The sequence below is a fragment of the Octopus bimaculoides genome, chromosome 6, assembly GCF_046866305.1.
Source record: "Octopus bimaculoides isolate indiv1 chromosome 6, ASM4686630v1, whole genome shotgun sequence".
NCBI classification, from domain to species: Eukaryota; Metazoa; Mollusca; class Cephalopoda; order Octopoda; family Octopodidae; genus Octopus; species Octopus bimaculoides.
The window spans coordinates 76,633,104-76,651,626 of record NC_142933.1 but is presented as its reverse complement, the minus strand read 5'-3'; the positions used below and the strand labels follow the sequence as shown (position 1 = coordinate 76,651,626).

General features: G+C 35.8%; 1 protein-coding gene across 1 annotated transcript in view; it reads right to left on the bottom strand.

Annotated features, from left to right (window-relative positions):
• The window catches only part of LOC106874042 (FMRFamide receptor), a 242,456-nt gene that overhangs the window by 65,873 nt on the left and 158,060 nt on the right, over positions 1–18,523 (bottom strand). Inside the window, exon 2 of the mRNA XM_014921607.3 lies at positions 11,821–11,906. The gene's annotated coding sequence lies outside the window, so the exon portion shown is untranslated. The remainder of the gene's footprint in view (positions 1–11,820; positions 11,907–18,523) is intronic.

Sequence of the window (18,523 nt, the reverse complement as noted above, 5' to 3'; positions counted from 1 at the left end):
GTCTCTAATTGAAGCTTAAGGATACATTCACAAAATCTCCAACCACCTGCATCATACTCCACAAAATTTACCCAGAAACATCTGTAAAATTGAAATGGATATCATCTAAGGAAAATATTTGTAACCGTCTTTTAAAATGCTACCCTAAGAAGAAGCTGCCTAGTTGAGAAGATAAAATATAACCATTCTCAAGAATTCATTAATACTAGAGATACAAGAAAAAGAAAACTTATATGATATACCCTACATCCAGTGTGATAGTATGATACATCTAGTAATATGACATATCCAGATAGTATGATATATCCAGTGTGATAGTACTGCAAAGAAACCCCGAAGATTAGTCTGTAAACACTTCCCTAGTGACCATAAGTTCCACAAAGAATTAATTACCTCAAAGCAGCTGCCTTAACAAGGGTTCTCTATAAGACAAATTCAACAAATTCTCATGCAGCCTGTCAAACTATTAAGAATCTCAGACATGAGCCTCTGTGTCAAAGCAAAAATAAACAGCTCCATAAACATCTCGAGAGTAACGATTGGGGGTAAACTAATGAACAAAATCGGCTGTATCTTTTTCTACATGTGTTGTTCATTATCCAGCAGAGATGACGTTTAACCTATTCCCGCAATAGCGCGAATACGATGCGTGTCAGAGTTAAGTTCTAAATTAAAGTTGATTACTTCATGTTACTACCATGGAAATATTTTCTAGAATTATTTACTCTACAAACTGGATGATATTCCATATGCCCTTGCTATCTCTGGAATCTGCAGCACGTCATCATGTTTACTGCACCTATTAAAGTTTTCATTTATTTGCCTACAAGTTTGTACGCTTACACAACATAACACCCTATACATTTTTATATACTTGATATAAACTACGTTATCTGTCAAACCTTCTGCATTTCTCTATTATGTGGTTTATATGTTGTCATTCTACATTCTTTATATGATTTATACGGCATAACTGTTCTGAGTATGATTCATACGCATCCTTTACATTTATATGCCCACCATTTTTACACAAACTTCATTATATGCTACGTACCAGCCATCGCACTCAGTTATACATCTATTTGCATGTGCACACAAACATGAGCTTATGTCTATGCGCACAAGATTATCACTGTCAGTATACTGTTTGAGAGCATTCACGTAATCGACAAGCAAATCGCTGTACTTTAGCGTTATGCCCTTCGGATGTAACAACTATTATTTTTACAATTATCTTTAATTTTATGTTTTTAATTTCTTTATTCATGTTTTTATTTCTTTTTTATGTTTACAACTTCTTACATTTTTTAATGTTTCAATTATTCATACTTCATCATTTCCATTTTCAAGTTATTTTATTATATAATGAAACACAATAATAATACCCAGTATGTTCAGATATACATACACTTAGTCTCACGTATACACACTTGCTATGCGTGTATACATTAGTGTATGCATGTATGAATGTGTGTAATTACGCGTAGGTATTTATATATAAATGCGACTGTATCTGTTTATATTGTGTGTGTGTGTGTGTGTGTGTGTGTGTGTGTGTGTGTGTGTGTGTGTGTGTGTGTGTGTGTGTTCAAACGTTTTGTTAGAAACAACCCAATAATGTAGACACTATCAATATCACGGTATTATACTTAACGTATGTGAGTTGTTAAACGCTTGTGGCCGTGATATTTCGTCTAAGGAAGTCTCTTCAAGGGCGTATAGTATTAAAAAAGCACAGTATACTTAGGTGAAAGGAAATCGCCCCGGAAGCGAACGAAAATGACATATATCGATATTTCGCAGTACTTTCAGCCGCACTTCCGAAGCGAATTCGAATTGCAAGCCAGAAATATATGCAGATAGCATAAAAATGTATCTGCTGATATGTAAAACGTTGCACAAGTAGAACAGAATTCAGATCTTATTGGAAACAGCGTAAAAATGTAAAGATTATCAGTATTATATACTGAATGTATATTTACTAATAAATGCTAGTAGCTGCGGTATTTCGTCTAAGGGAAGTCCATTTACAGGCGCACTGTGATAAAAAAAAAGACAATATACTTCTAAGATAGGCGAAACCAAATCTTAATTTTATTTTACTCGTACAGTGCTTTGCTTATGAATAGATGGATTTTACGGTATTGTATATACTTCTGGCTTTTAATTCGTTTCGCAAGTGAGGGGACTGTGTGACACAGCTGAGCAGAAAAAGCAGCGATATGTCGATACGTCATTCTCGTTCACCATGTATGTTTATATATATATATATATATATATATATATATATATATATATATATATATATATATATATATATATATATATACATAGTTGTATGTGTATACATAGTGAGAAAGGGTGAAAAGAAGACAACGTGACAACAGAAGCAATATGAGAAAATTATATATATATATATATATGTGTGTGGGGGGGTGTACCATTCTGCCTATATAATAAATCTACAAATGCAATATCCCTGCATATCTCGCATCGATTTTCATTCCTCCACTTCACTCTCTATTTCGTATCTTATCTAAATTAACTATTGCTTAACCATTTTCTCACACCGTCTCCGATGAAGAGATGTAATAAATAGCCTGGAAACAGCTGTAAGACCTTCTGTTCATAAATGTTCTAAAATCTTCACAGTCTTGGTTTTGTATCTCATTCTGAAAAAAAATTGTATATACACACGCTGATATATGACCTACGTTGGACTCCTTATTCGCATATTCACTGAAGCTGGAGCTTAACTATGGTCTATCCATAGCACTTACTCAGCATTACCTGACACCTTTGGGTCTTACTGACACCATTACCTCTCATAAACTATATATATATATATATATATATATATATATATATATATATATATATATATATATATATATATATATATATATATATATATATATATATATATACATACATATATAATTATATATACACGCACACATACATACATACATACATACATACATACATACATATACTGTATATGTTTATATTTATTTGTATACATGTAAATAAATTTGTGAGAATTTGTACGCTCTCCCCTCCATAATATTTGTGCTTTCCTATTTTGTTTTTCATATTCCTGTCTTTCACATTCATATAGGTCCCTGATATTTACGTAGCTACAAGCTAATCTTTACTCTTGAATACATGCGTATGCTTGTGTATGATGTAAATGTAAGTAAATGTATAAGCGTTTTTGTGTTAGAAATACGTATCATATATCTATATACTTATTTATATGTGTGCATATGCGTGCCTGTATTAATACACTCGTATATTTCAGTATGTGTATATTGCTGTGCAAGCACATTTACCTATTTGCTGTTTACATAAATGCCTGTTTCAGAGTGTTTGTTGGAAAGAGCGTTTGTAATTTTGTGTCCACATTTTTCTTATATCAATACGTGCACGTATATGTGAGCGTGCGTACACGTTTAGCTCTGTATATATGTAGGTATATATATACATATATATATACGTATACACACATATATATATACATATAGAAATATATACACATACATATATATATATATATATATACACACATATACATACACATATATATATATATATATATATATACATATACACATATATATATATATATACATACGAACATTTAATACATATATATATATATATATACAAACATATATATAAATACATATATATATACATACATATATATATTTACATACATACAGACAGGGCAAAATTTATAAATGTATGTATGTATATGTGTGTATAATTTATGACCATGCATGTATGCGTATATTTGTTTAAGTTTTTGCATATGCGTGTTTTCCTCCTTAAAATTTCATTATTTGTCTCTATTCCTTCCGTGATTTTTTTAATTGCTTTACAGGCAAACTATTTGTAAGTATGCTCATTATCCACGAAACAATCACAAAGTTAATTAAAATTTGAAGACATCGATATATGGAGCGGGTCACAGACATAGAAGCATTGCACTTGTCAGGTGTATATATATTTTTAACACGGTGTAAGTTTACGTAGTTATGTGGGTTAACGTGGGTGAGTGTGTGTGCATATGTGTGTGTGTCTGTGTGATTATTCAGTTTTACCTCAAGATTTCTTGCCAATAGAGAAAGAGCCTGTTTCTGACATCGATGCAAGGCTCCTTCATTGGAATTTAAACAAGGTGTTTTCGTATGCATGTATATGTGTACATTCGTATGTTTTTTATATGTATATATTACCATGTATATAATGGTATGAGTATAGATGCTCATATATACTTAAATGTATGTATGTATATATTTATATATGTATATGTATATATATATATATGTGTGTATGTCTCTGTGTATGTGTACATGATGCTTTCCAGAATGTTTAAGACATTTTCAGGAGAGACATTTATTTATTAATTTCAAAGAAGTACAAATCTAATCTCCTTCATAGTACCATCCCCTGGTTTCAGTGCATTTGTGGTAGCGCTCTAACCACTTCAGGAAGGCCGCATGGCAATCTTTCTGGGTGAAAGTGCCCAGGATCCTTGCCACAAAGTCTTCAAAATGTCTTACACTGCCTGTCAAAGTATCATGTATGGGTGCCTGAATGTGTTATTACAAAATCATTTTACCACCAACAATATTATTACAGGTAAGTAAACTAACGAAAAATAGTATGAGTCTTTATGCAGCGGATACTAAGCTCCAAAATCAGAGAGGAATAAATTGTAAAGAACTGCAGGAATATGGCTGTACTCTGGCTGGGTGATCAGAAAACCTCAAACAGTGTACTAGTGGGTGGATATCAAAACGTAACAATTATCCCAATTTTTTCTACCCACCTTTATTACTTAGACGTGGCAACCAACAAATAAAACATGATATCATACATTTTCAAATTGTAACAATTTCTTATTACTATTTTGTACTTTCATATATGTATATATATATAGCTGCAGTGCATATATATGTGTGCTTTTGTTAGTAAAATGCATAAGAATTATCCCCTATCATTCCCAAAAATGAATATGAATTACTTGGCACATTCAGCTTATACAGCCTGGCTAGAAATATAATTATATTGAAAAGGATCATAATATCAGGTATAATGGATAAAACTATAATGATTAGTTCTATCGATTGAAAGTAAAAAAATATGTTCATCAGATATCTCAGCCGAAAACTAGCACATTGCTTATAACCTTGCAGTATCAATCCGTACATCTGAATTTAGTTTTCTGGTGCTCCATACGAGCTTAGCGATATGAATGCCAGAACTTCAGAACAACTCAGCATTTCTAAAAATATTAACTTCACTGGGGGTGCAAACAGATCATATTTTCCGAGAAAGTAAAGAGGGCGAGTTTTAAATCTGGATTTATATCGTTTGAAGCTGAAATATAACTTTGAAGCAACATTTCAGATGTAAAGTAAGTCAATGAATATCGCACGCAAATTTAAGAGCACAAGAATCAAAATTTTAGGTAAAAGACGACATAAATAGTTTTAAATCTTTCTTCAAGGATCTTCAGAAAATAATAACACTGCCCTACAATAAAAATTCAGCGAGAGGTTTGAGCCTAAGGACATTAAGCGATAAAAGAAAAATACGTGCTACATCTGACGTGGACAGCCAATAGGTTTATAACATTCTTGCCTTCAAGGTTTCCTCCATGCAATCAAGAGTAAATAATATCCACTAAGAAATTTCCACACAAACGACTGAAAACATCAACTGACAAGAAAAGGAGGAAAAGAAAATCAAACCGAAAATATTAACCACATAAGTCTCTCATCTGAGTGACTGTCCTCTCAATATTACTGTCTTTTAGATATAATGTGACTACCAGGTCAATCAGCATTAGATTTATAGAAAGAAATAACCAATAAAAACGGACAGATTTAGTCTGATGGATAGAAACTAGACTGTTTGAACCAACGAATTAAATAATGCAACCAAATGAAGATAAAACTGACCTGATAAATTCGTATGGCACTCCAAAATAAAACATGTTCTAATGTGAAATCCAGTTGTCTATCTTAAAACTCAGTGATAAGAGAGCTACAGTAGAAAAAAGACATTGGCATTCTATTGAGGTGGAGCCTGAAAACCCACGACCGAAATAGACATTATACTCGTGATTATTGAAGCGACAGGGCATGTAGCAATTCACCTTCGTTAAAGTGTGGCTAAACGTGGGGAACGTAACTCGATTCATAGGATGCAGATAATTATAATATATGGGACAATGAATGTCTGACAAAAACCGCTTGAGATTCAAAGGAGAAACAATTGCTGAAAGGAAGACGAAAAGAACAAAGTGTGTTTTAGAAAAAATCTTTTCTTCAATGATTTCACTCGGCAAGTGAACGTTCAAAATGAACGCTAAATGTGCAATCAGGTATAGAAAATACATTCGCACATGCACATATACTTCATAGGCATGTAAATATACAATATAAATTATTTAAAGTAATATATATTTATATATGAATGTATATTATAAATTAACGTCTTATAATAACAATTTAGTGTATGTATGTACAGATATGGTGCACCGTACTAATGTGCGAAAATGTACTTATGACAAGCGCATTGAAACGCGTACAAACAAAAAAAGCAATATTTAATAACTCAGATTGTACAGATACATTAAGACACGTACATTTACTTTTAAAACAGTATAAATAATCTGCCGACAAGTGCAGCGAAGTAGTGCAATTTTGTCTGAGTAGGAAACATGCTAAACTTGCAATATTTTGGATTATAAAACATTGTCTACGATGTTTGACTAAGTGCAATATATCATCAAAGCGACTGATAGACACATACATTCATACATAAATACTAAAGACACATATAAAAGCAGTATCTTTAAATATACATAAACAAGAATTACAAATAGATGTACAAAAACTGTTTTGTTTGTAAAATCAATGCGTGAATGCTTCATACATTTAAGTATGTATCTATATATCTATATCTAGCTATGTATGTATTCAGGTACATTTAAAACACAGCGACATCGGTTACTCTGTAAGAAAGTCGAGTGAAAATTGATGATTAATACAGAACAGTTCCATTGTCATAGCGATCATTTAAATTGAAATGTTTTTAAATTACTATCTCAGCTCGAAATTACAAGTAGGAAACAGGAATCTAAAATGATGTGGAAATAATATCGAACATTGAACTGTTTGCTATGTGTTACAGAAGCAACATAACGCAGGAATAAATTGGAAAAAGAAATGGCGCAGAAATGATAACAAGAACACTGTAGCAGAAAAAGAGGGGAGATCATGATTTGTGCAGATGGCGTCAACGTTCCTTTTCGAACAGAATTACGTTTGCACTTTCTAATTCGAAATGAGTGTCATATCAATGGAAATAACACATTTTAATTTACTTGTTAAAAAAAAAATGAATTCCATAACTTACTTAAGAATTTCTGATACAGCTGATACTTAATTCACGAGATGAATAAAAAAAAAAGCATTTTCTTTTTCTAAACAATGGTGTTCAGTTGGATTAGCAAACTAAAATACAGCAAGCTGCTATCAAATATGTTGCTTGTTAAAGAAAATTACAAGAATGTAATTCAGCACAATATGTAAGGTTGTTAGTTATTCGATTATTAAATTGACATCCAACCAGGCTTACCTGATGAGAGAATGTTTTTAGAAAACAAGAGCTGACACATAAACGTAGCAGAAAGAAATGGCGTAAGTACCTGCAACAATAATACGGGAAACGATGAACCACTACTCTTCGAGACCTAAGTCTAAAAGGCTCAAAAGTCGAAATTCATCACACGCCAGTATCTTGTAGGCAGGACTTGACACGGCACCCGATTACCATTTACAGAGCATCCAATCAAGAGTCAAGAGTCAAATTATCACAAAACTCAGAAATATTGTGGAGCACAACATACAGATACTTGTCAAACTTTTGTGGCTAATACCATCTTCAATGCTCTCCTGGCTATGTCCGCAAGGAACGCATATATTTTCTCTGTGAGGATACCTTTTACTCTTTTACTCTTTTACTTGTTTCAGTCATTTGATTGCGGCCATGCTGGAGCACCGCCTTTTAGTCGAATAAATCGAACCCAGGACTTATTCTTTGTAAGCCTAGTACTTATTCTATCTGTCTCTTTTGCCGAATCGCTAAGTTAAGGGGACGTAAACACACCAGCATCGGTTGTCAAGCGATGGAGGGGTAGGGAGACAAACACAGACACACAAGCACACATACATATATATATATATATATATATATATATATATATATATATATATATATACATATATATATATATATATATATATATATATATATACGACGGGCTTCTTTCGGTTTCCGTCTACCAAATCCACTCACAAGGCTTTGGTCGGCCCGAGGCTATAGTAGAAGACACTTGCCCAAGGTGCCACGCAGTGGGACTGAACCCAGAACCATGTGGTTGGTAAGCAAGCTACTTACCACAGAGCCACTCCTACGCGTTAACACGTTTCATAGAAGGTTAAGACAAGCAATGTGTCAGTAATTACCAACCTCATTGCCCTTTGATAGATCTTTCATTAACAATGTTGCTTTTTCCTCTACGATCCACTCCAGAACTGCACCACTTTGTAGGTAATTGGTTAATTGCAAAGCAATTCTCTTGTGAATTGACCTAAACCACATGAACCAGTAGCCTTGAATTCCGTCTGGCCTTACCGTTTTCCAGTTTAGCAGCTGATACCTATGCAAGGACATCTTCTGTTGTTATGGTCCTGTTTTGGAGCTTCGGTGTGGGGGAGTTCGAACCACACGGAATGAATCCACTCAGCACCGTGGTTGCGGGAAACTTCTTGCTCCCAGATGTTATTCCAAAATTGACTATTCTTCTTCTTCTTCTTCTTCTTCTTCTTCTTATTATTATTATTATTATTATTATTATTATTATTATTATTATTATAATTATTATTATTATTATTATTATTATTATTTCTCTTCTCTGAGCGCTCGGTCTTGTTTGTTCTGGTCGACTCTGTAAGAGAGGACAGCAGCCTGTTGTCAGAGGGTTTGATTATTGATTGTCAATTATCGTGAAAGACATTCAAAATTCAAGTACCAGTCTCAAAATCCTACATGTCACCAGTAGAGCAGTTATTTTGGCTTGCTCTGCTCTGTTCTCAATTGCGATTTCTCTGACATATTTCTAAAACTCGGTTGTTAGTGCTCTGAGTGCCCCTACAATTACTGGGATGACAGACACTCACCTGTAGTCCATATCCTTGCAATTTTGCCATTTAAATGTCTGTACTTTTCAGTCTCCTCTTGTTCCTTGTTACTTATGTATGCATTGCCAGGTATTGCAATACCTATAATCGTGGTTTCCTTTTTTCCTCTATCTACCAAAACAATATCTGGTCTCGGAGCATCGATTAGTGAGTCACATTGGATTGTAAAATCCCATAATATCTTATATTCCTTATTTTCGGTGATTCCTTCTGGTTCATGTTCATACCATTTCAGTGCTCTGCCCAGGCCGTACTTTTCAGAAAGACTCCAGTGAACAAAAGTTAGTCATGTAGTGCTTTCGGGCCAGGTTGCTACATTCACTCAAATTATGTGAGATTGTTTCGTTTCTACCGCCACATATCCTACAAAGAGGCGATTCACTGCTCTTGGTGTAATTAGTCCTCAGAGCTTGTTCCTGGGCGCTGCATATCAATGCCTCGGTGCATCCTTTCAGATCACTTTTTCTTAGACATTTCCAAGTGTTGGCCTTGTCTTTTCCTTCGATTTCTCTGAGACATTACCCTTGCAGTGATTTCATTATCCAGTTGTTTATTCTTACTTCATCTTGTTTCTTAAGTGTTTGTGACTGCATCACATTTTCGGTAAGTATTGTACTGTTAAGTCTACCAACGGCAAGCAAGGATTTACTCTTCTGTTTGATATACCATCCCTATTATCATTGTTATTATTATTATTATGTTGTTATTTTTCTTCTTTCTTCAAATTTTCTTCTATTTCTTGCCGAGTGTTTTCCGAACACCTACGGCAGAGAAACTCGTTGTATGCATTCCCAGTTTACACACGCAAATTCACAGGTAAAACATGTATTATTATTATTATTATTATTATTATTATTATTATTATTATTGTTATTATCATCATCATCATCATCATCATCATCATCATCATCATCATCATCTTTATCAGTATTATTATTATTATTATTATTATTATTATTATTATTATTGAGTGAGATTACAGCGCATACCATCAAAGTGACACTGAGGTACAAAAATACGAAGCCCAATATACCCATCATGACTACCCGTATGATAAGGGTACACCAGGCATATGCAGCAGAACAATATGTTGACGATCTTATATCAAGATAAATAGCACGGGGTCCAGTCAGAATTTTCCTCATGTTGAATAGCTCATCCCGCTCAAAAGGTCTCTGAATAAGGTTTGTTTAAGGATGACGAACAAAACACCCTTGTTTCCAGAGGTGAATTATTCAAACCCCAAAGAATTCCTCGCAACACATGGCTATGATGAACCCCCACTACTTCTGCTCGTGATCATAGATGCACATATCGTCAGCCACTAAGCGATGTGCTCAACAGATTAAGGTCAGGCAACAGACAACCAAATCTGTGGTACTGAGCAGAATATTTCCAGTAGCCCATCTTTTATACCAAGACAAAGCATGTACATGATAACACTTCCAATCAGTTGATCAAAACCATGAGAGCCAGTGCCTGGTAATGTAACAGAGCATATTATTATTATTATTATTATTATTATTATTATTATTATTATTATTATTATTATTATTAAGATTATTATTATTATTATTATCATTATTATTATTATTATTATTGTTCAGTAGTTTTATTTTTATAACGTGCTTTCACTTCACTACCGAGCGCAGCTCTGTGCGCCGTGGGTATGTGCTGTGGTTTGCTGTGGTGTTCTTATGTTTACTGTATTGAAAGTGTTTTGCGTAGAATGTGTGCAGTACCCAGTAGTGCAATTTTCTGTATGTTATATATATTTGTAAGTCCTGGTGTTTTTGTTATGTATTTGTCTGAATATTTTTTTATTATACCTAAGGCACCTACTATGATAAGAATTGTTTCTGTTTTTAGATTCCACATTCGAGTTATCTCTATTTCCAGGTCTTTGTATTTTGAAAGTTTTTCCATTTCTTTTCGAGAAACGTTGTCATCTGCTGGTATTGATACATCAATTAGAAAGCATTTTTTTTCTTCATGATCTTTGACAACTATATCTGGTCTATTTGCCTTAATTTCTCTATCTGTGTGTATTGGCATATCCCAGAGTATGGTTGCTTTCTCGTTTTCTGTGACCTTTTCTGGTGTGTGTTTATACCATCTTTTTTCTGTTGTTATTCCATAGTGTTGGCATAGCTTCCAGTGTATATAGGTCCCAGCTTTGTCGTGTCTGTGAGTATATTCCTTCTTAGCCAGGACTGGGCAGCCAGAGATAATATGATTTATTGTTTCTTGTCCATCTCCACATATTCTACAGTTACTTGTTATATTTCTTTTCATTATGTGTTTTTGGTAATTTCTGGTGGGGAGGCTCTGGTCTTGTGCAGCAATTAAAAATCCTTCAGTCTCTGCTTTGAGTCCTGAGCTTCTCAGCCATTGCTGGGATTTTTCTCTGTCTTATTATTATTATCATTATTATTATTATTATTATTTCTCAGAAGAATTCAAAAGTCTAAAATAATGAAAGTCTTCAGTTGAATCACAAATATTAGATTCAATATGAAATTATATCGATACTTACCGAAACAATAAAGGAGTATAATTTTGTATCCTTCAATCACCTTCGTCTTTGATATGTCGTTACCCCATTTTTACGATAGACGTGATCTATAAAATATAAAGAATACGATAACTTTCTAAAAATATAAATATACAAATTAGTTTTTGTAGACGATGATAAATAATTCCTTTGTAAATATACTTATCAAATGAAGATAATCTTTAAATGTAGATGAAAACAATTCTGTGTGAAAAGTAATTTTTTCTTCTAACCTTTTGAAGTAAGTCACAGATATTAGAGCTTTTATGTGAAATGCTATATATCTGCTCGTAAGAAATTTAAACCAATAGCACAGTGTAAACAAGTGATACAAATAAAAATATTACCAATCAGCGAAAATATTGATTTAATGAAAATAAAAAGATAGATTTTCCAGGTATATTAATCACGTAAAAATTATCTGAGGAAGCTAAAATGTATTTTTTAATCAATTGGCAGAACGATAAGGATATAAGAGTGTAAATAAACAAATCTTTTGCTCGAATAGAAATATTGTATTTTCTTGAAATCGAAATTGTCTTTTAGCAATAAAGTTTCTTACTGCTTTGAAGCTGAATATTTATGCATTCTTATCACTAGATTTCTGTTTGTTAATATTTCTCTTTTTCTTTGGTTGGATTCTGTTTGCTTTTTTTATATTTTGGTAAACTCAAGTACTTCAATAAATTCATCTTCTGAATATATCGCTGAATGCGTCTCTAGAAATTAGAGGAAATAGTTTATGAATGAACAAAAATTCCCCAGTAAACTGCAAATATATACTATACTGCGATAATTTTAAAGCAATAATTGTCACTTGGAAAAGTATTTACTCATTCGTAACAAAACAGAATACTAATTAAGACTCTAATATCTGTAAATAAAAGTCCTTTTTTATTCGTCTGTTCGTTTTGATCGCGTTGTATGCATGTCATACATTTTTATACACGAACGCAGGTTATATCTAATCTAATATATAAATCACGTTCTGTATCTGTTTGTGCGCTTATAACTCGAATATTGTTCATCCGATCGCTGAAATTTTAAACATGGATACATGAGAGATTTTCAAATTTGTCAGTTTCAATGTGAGAATCGCTATTTTTGTAATATTTTTGCTGTTCATTAAAAGCAATGAGTTGCTCAGACAGCCGGCAGATAACATTTGGCTGGCAACAAGGGGAGTACAGGATGACAGTCAGCCAAAACCGTTGCTATGCTGTCTCTCTTATTTCCTCTCTGTCCCTCTCTCTCTGTCCCCCTTTCTCTATACGTAGAAGGCTCAATACGATTATCTAACTTAAAGTAACAGTCGTCAAATGCAAAAAGCCAAAGAACTGTTAATACATACATATATACATACATAAGACAGTAGGGTATTTTGAGAGAGATTTGGCTGCTATTTCTACCAGATCTAGCTACCATGTAGAGATCTGCTTCATAGGCTCATACATACATATGTACATATATAAGACAGTAAGGTGTGATTGAGGGAGATTTGGCTGTTATTTCTACCAGGTCTGGCTACCATGTAGAGGTCTCCCTCATTGGCTCATCTAATATATAAATCCGGTTCTGTCTGTCCGTTTTTTGTGCGCTTATAACTCGAGTATTGTTCATCCGATCGCGCTGAAATGTTAAATATGGATACATGATAGAGCGGGTCGTTCCGTAATCAAAGAAAAAATTTCAAAACTGTCAATTTCCAAGTGAGAATCACTATTTTTGTATTCCTTATGACCTGTCCATCGAGTGATTAAAACTTCCATAACACCGTCCAAGTTAACCCTTTTCACCTATACAAACCGTCCAATGTATGGGGAGACGTTTGCTAATATATATATATATACGCGCGGGGGTGTGTGAAATTTTAACAAAAAAATATTTGCAATGAATCGACATTTGCAAGTACAATCATCTCAGCGAATGTTCAGTGCGTTACAAAATAATGTAACAAAGATGATGAATGTTTTGTAGTTCATAATGTCAAGATAAATAATTATACGAAAAAAAATTCAGAAGTATTGAATATAATAGTAAACGAAAATGAAAATTTGTACAGAAACTAGAATAAACTTTTGCTAAGCACTAATTTATATTCCTTTATGGAAACAATGTTTTGTTTTCAAATTATTTTTCGTTATTTCTAAAACTATGAACATTACTATAGTTCATTTAAAACAGTAAACCCTCGAATGTCACACCTGTCCCATACAACTTAGATACATAAAGCGACAGACACTTTATATGATATACTGAAGCCTTTACATGACTTTCATCGTAAAAATATATTGTAATCTAATGAGGAATTTAATTTCAGAATTCTTTGAAAATCTTTCAAAGAAAAAATATTTATAACTAATTCCAATAATACATAGATCTCGTCTCTACATGGTATTTTTTGCGATTATGTTAGTTCTAAAACGTCTTGAATTATTTAAATAAAATATTGCACCAGGTTAGTTTAGGATAACTTTAAATCTAAAATGAAAGTGTTCACATAGATCTTCCTACCGTTTGTCTTCTTGAAAAATGTACTTAACTTGTTTTCTCAATTTCCATCAATACAGATATATAACGAAAGGCCTCGATAATAGTAGTAAAGTGAGTACATACTATGGTAGCATGCTACTTGTTAGTTCAACGAAGAGGATCGGTAACTCAAACATTTATACGCATTCATATCGAGTGAGGTCGAAGCGTTTGATGTTCAGTTTCAAAACTAGTGGATAGATGTCTAGAAAGAGAAAATAATTCGATGTAAGTTAATTCCAGATGGATCTCGGTGAAGGGGAGCGTTAGTTTCGAATCTGTGATGTAAGATATGCAGCCTTGTTCAAAGGGTTAGTGAATATGTCGAATGAATCTGGATGATGGTTTTATGAATATCTAGTCCAGAGGAATAAAGGTATGATAGCTGTGAGGGGCAATTAAAGAGATGTGAAGGTCAGTATCAGTTGAATAAGAAGTAGTATCAACTGGGTCACTAATTCATTGCAGGAAATGTTTGAGAGTTATACGTCTATCTTAAAGCACACAAAAAGGTTCATAGACCTTAGATCGGTAACAACCAAGTCAGCGAGTGACGTAATGAATAGGTCAGACAGAAAACTTCCAACCAATACGAGATGAATACAATAGGCTGTACTTATACTGCTTCCGTCACTAATATCTGATTTCTACCCGACCTGCCAGCTATTTGTGAACCGTGGTTGATAAGTCACTGTTTTTCTATATACTGGTGGAAACGGTGATAGTGGTACATACTGCTGATGAAGCGCAAATAGCCTAACATCATGTGATTCGGCATTTCCTCAGCAGTGGTGGACAATTTTCGTTTGGCAGTGATTTCTCAGATTTTAAGGACTAAACGCCTATACAAGATGCTGCCTCAAGGCGAATACCGAAGTATTACGACATACTTATAATGCATGCACGTCAAGAAAAAAATATATATATATACGCAAAAATAATGTATAAATATCATATATAACAGATAAATACACATACATATATATACGCATACATACATACATACATACATACATATATATATATATATATATATATATATATATATATAAACATAATTAAGAGATCAGCAACAGTTGCCTTACCACATACCGAAATTTAGAAATAGCAGTTAAAGTGCTAATTCTACTACTACAATAAGTCTCCAACAGATAGCAATACTTGTAACTCACGAAGGCAAAACAAGAAGAAAAAAATATCGCCGAGAGGAGGTGATCATGCTGGGTAGCGTCATTGGTGAGATTGTTAGTTTATTTCATATTACATCCATTGCCTTTTCCCTGAGCTTGTTTTTTGTGAATCAGTGAGCCGAAAGCCAGCTGTGTCTGAGTTATTAAAGGTGTTAACGGTTCATCAGATGATCCTTTAATGTCTTAGCCAACGCAAAAACTGTTGGTGTTATTTAACACACTGATTCATTCACAAGGTCTTAAACAAACTCGGCCTGCCGTAGAAACCACTTAGCTAACTTGCGCTTTTGGATTGAAAGTAGAACTACGAGCTGCGTGCAAAGACTTAATGAGAAGTTATAATCCCCTTTCATAAACATCAGTCACTAATATACTGGCAAAGAGATTTTTTTTTCTGATATGGTCCATGTCGAACTGAAAGCAAAATTTTTTTAGCAAAAACGAAAAATCTACTTCTGAGAATCATGCTATTCATAAATATTATATACACTTAGAAGAGAAATACATAAAAATATATAGACAGACAGATAAACAGGCAAACAGACAAACAAGTATATAGATAGATAGATAGATAGATAGATAGATAGATAGATAGATAGATAGATAGATAGATAGATAGATAGATAGATAGATACATTTCTTTTATTCGCCACACAGGGCTCAACGAAGATGGGACAAATACAATGTAGGGCTTTTCTTTTTGGGAGGGGGAAGGAAGGAAAAAAAAGTGGTGGTGTCGATCAAAAGGGATCGTAGGAAGGGGAAAAGGGGGAGTTCGATCAAAAGGGATCGGAAAAAAAAAAAGGAAAGGCCGATCAATAGGGATCGTGTATCACACAGTAATGTTCTCGTGTAAAAGAGGGGAGGACAGTTTAGGTTTAGCCGTGGAAGGAAAAGCCTACGGAAAAGACCACGGTAACCTTGGTCAATATTCTCATTGAAGAAACTATAACAGTAAGTGACTCTCTTTTGCCTTTTTTTTTTTTTCTTGTTCATAGGGTTATGCTCAAGATGGCTCCGTCGTTCACACGTGCCATCCTTGCTACATTCACCCATCTTTTTTTGAAGCATTCACTAGACAAGACTTCCCTTTCTACTCTCACCTTCCTCTTCAGGTGATACTTGAAGAAGTTGATGAGAGATTGCCCAGAGAGGAAAGTCTTCGTCTCTAGACCTTTCAGACGCGTCCACCATACACATTCTTTCGCCATAGCCACAAGTACGATGAAAATAGCTCTTCCTTCCCGTTTAAAGGAAGGAGGCGCGACAATATTCACGATAGACTCGGCTGCTAGACCGACTCGTCCCACACGCGATAGCAGTTGTTCGAGGTAAGCCCACAGCTCGGAAATGGTGGGACACTGTACGAGTGCGTGCAGAACGGTTTCGTCGCTCTGCCGGCATCTCGGACAGGTCGGCCCCGTGTTTCTCGAGCCATGCCTGTAGAGCTTATCCCGAACGGGTAGTGCTTCTCGATAGCACTGCCAGGCCAGGGATCTCTGGAAGTTGTCCATAGGTCCCGGCCCGAAGGTCGTCTTAAACAGGCGGGTCAGGTATTCCTCGTCGACGCCCAGGTTCGCCCCGAGATCGTCGTCGTACCTTCCCTCCACTAATCCACTATAGAATGCGTTAGTTGTGATGCAGTCGCTCAAGGTTGACCCGGGTTGTTGGAGTTGGCGAAAAGCAGCGCGACACTCGCGGTGCCATTCGCCCTTCCTCGGCCTCTTCTTGATCCATGACTGCAGTTCGGTCATGGAGACGAGCTGCGGGAAAGCGCGCCGCACAAACGGTGACCACACCTGTTCACCGCTGTCTACGTAGAGCCGGAGATGTCGCAGTCTCAGCGCGTGTCTGCGCATCATCAACCACGGCATGCCCAGTCCTCTTTTTAACGGGTGTTGGCAGAAAACAGATCGACTAACCATCGGAACGCTTCCTTTCCACAAGAAGCTCCAGTTTGGTGATGGTAGGGTCGGGACAAGGAACGACGGTCAGGCGGTAGTAGATGACGGACGCGATGTACGTGTTCGCCACCTCCGCCCGACCTTTCAGGGAAAGCTTCCTCTCGGCCCATTGCCGGGCTAGAGTGGCCACCCTTCTCGTTATCTCGTCCCAGTTCTTCTCCGTTTGGAGGTCTGGACCAAACCAGACCCCGAGCAACTCAACCGGACCGTCAGTCCAACGTCCCACGATGGAGGCGCTACTTGACGGCATGGGCTTGCTTCTCCAGGTGCCGAGCCGCAAGCCCACTGACTTATCCCGGTTGATTTTCGCTCCCGTTACCGCTTCGTAGTCTCTCAGTGTCTCGCCGACAAGCTCGATGTGCTTTTGGCTAGACACTATGACGGTGACGTCGTCCGCGTATGCCGACACGCTCGTCCCGCATCCCAACTCTCGCGGGATGCCCCTCAGCGTCGCCAGCTTCCGCAGTAGTGGCTCGAGAGTCAACACGTACAGAAGCGACGAGAGGGGGCATCCCTGACGGACCGAACGTGCAATGTCGAAGGGTCTTGATAGATGCCCATTGACGCGAACTACCGAACGGATGCCTCTGTACAAGGCAGCCATCCAGCCGCGGAAAATGGGACCGAAGTCGGCCGCTATGAGGACAGCCTCCAAGTATTGATGGTCTACCCTATCGAAAGCTTTCGATTGATCTAAATTGATCAGGGCCCCACCCATACCAGGTTCCTTAACTACCCGCTCTATGATGTAGCGCATCAGATGGAGGTTGTCATGGATGCTCCTGCCCGGCACCGCGCACGTTTGCGCCTTGCCGATCAGTTTCTCGATGACAAGCGCCAACCGCTTGGCTAACACCTTGGCCAAAATTTTCAAGTCTGCATTGAGCAGAGTGATGGGCCTAAAGTTATCTATGACGTCCCCCTTGTTTGGATCTTTCTTCAGCAGCGTTACGGCTCCTCGACTCACAAAACCGGGAATGCTCCCGTTTTGTTGCCAGT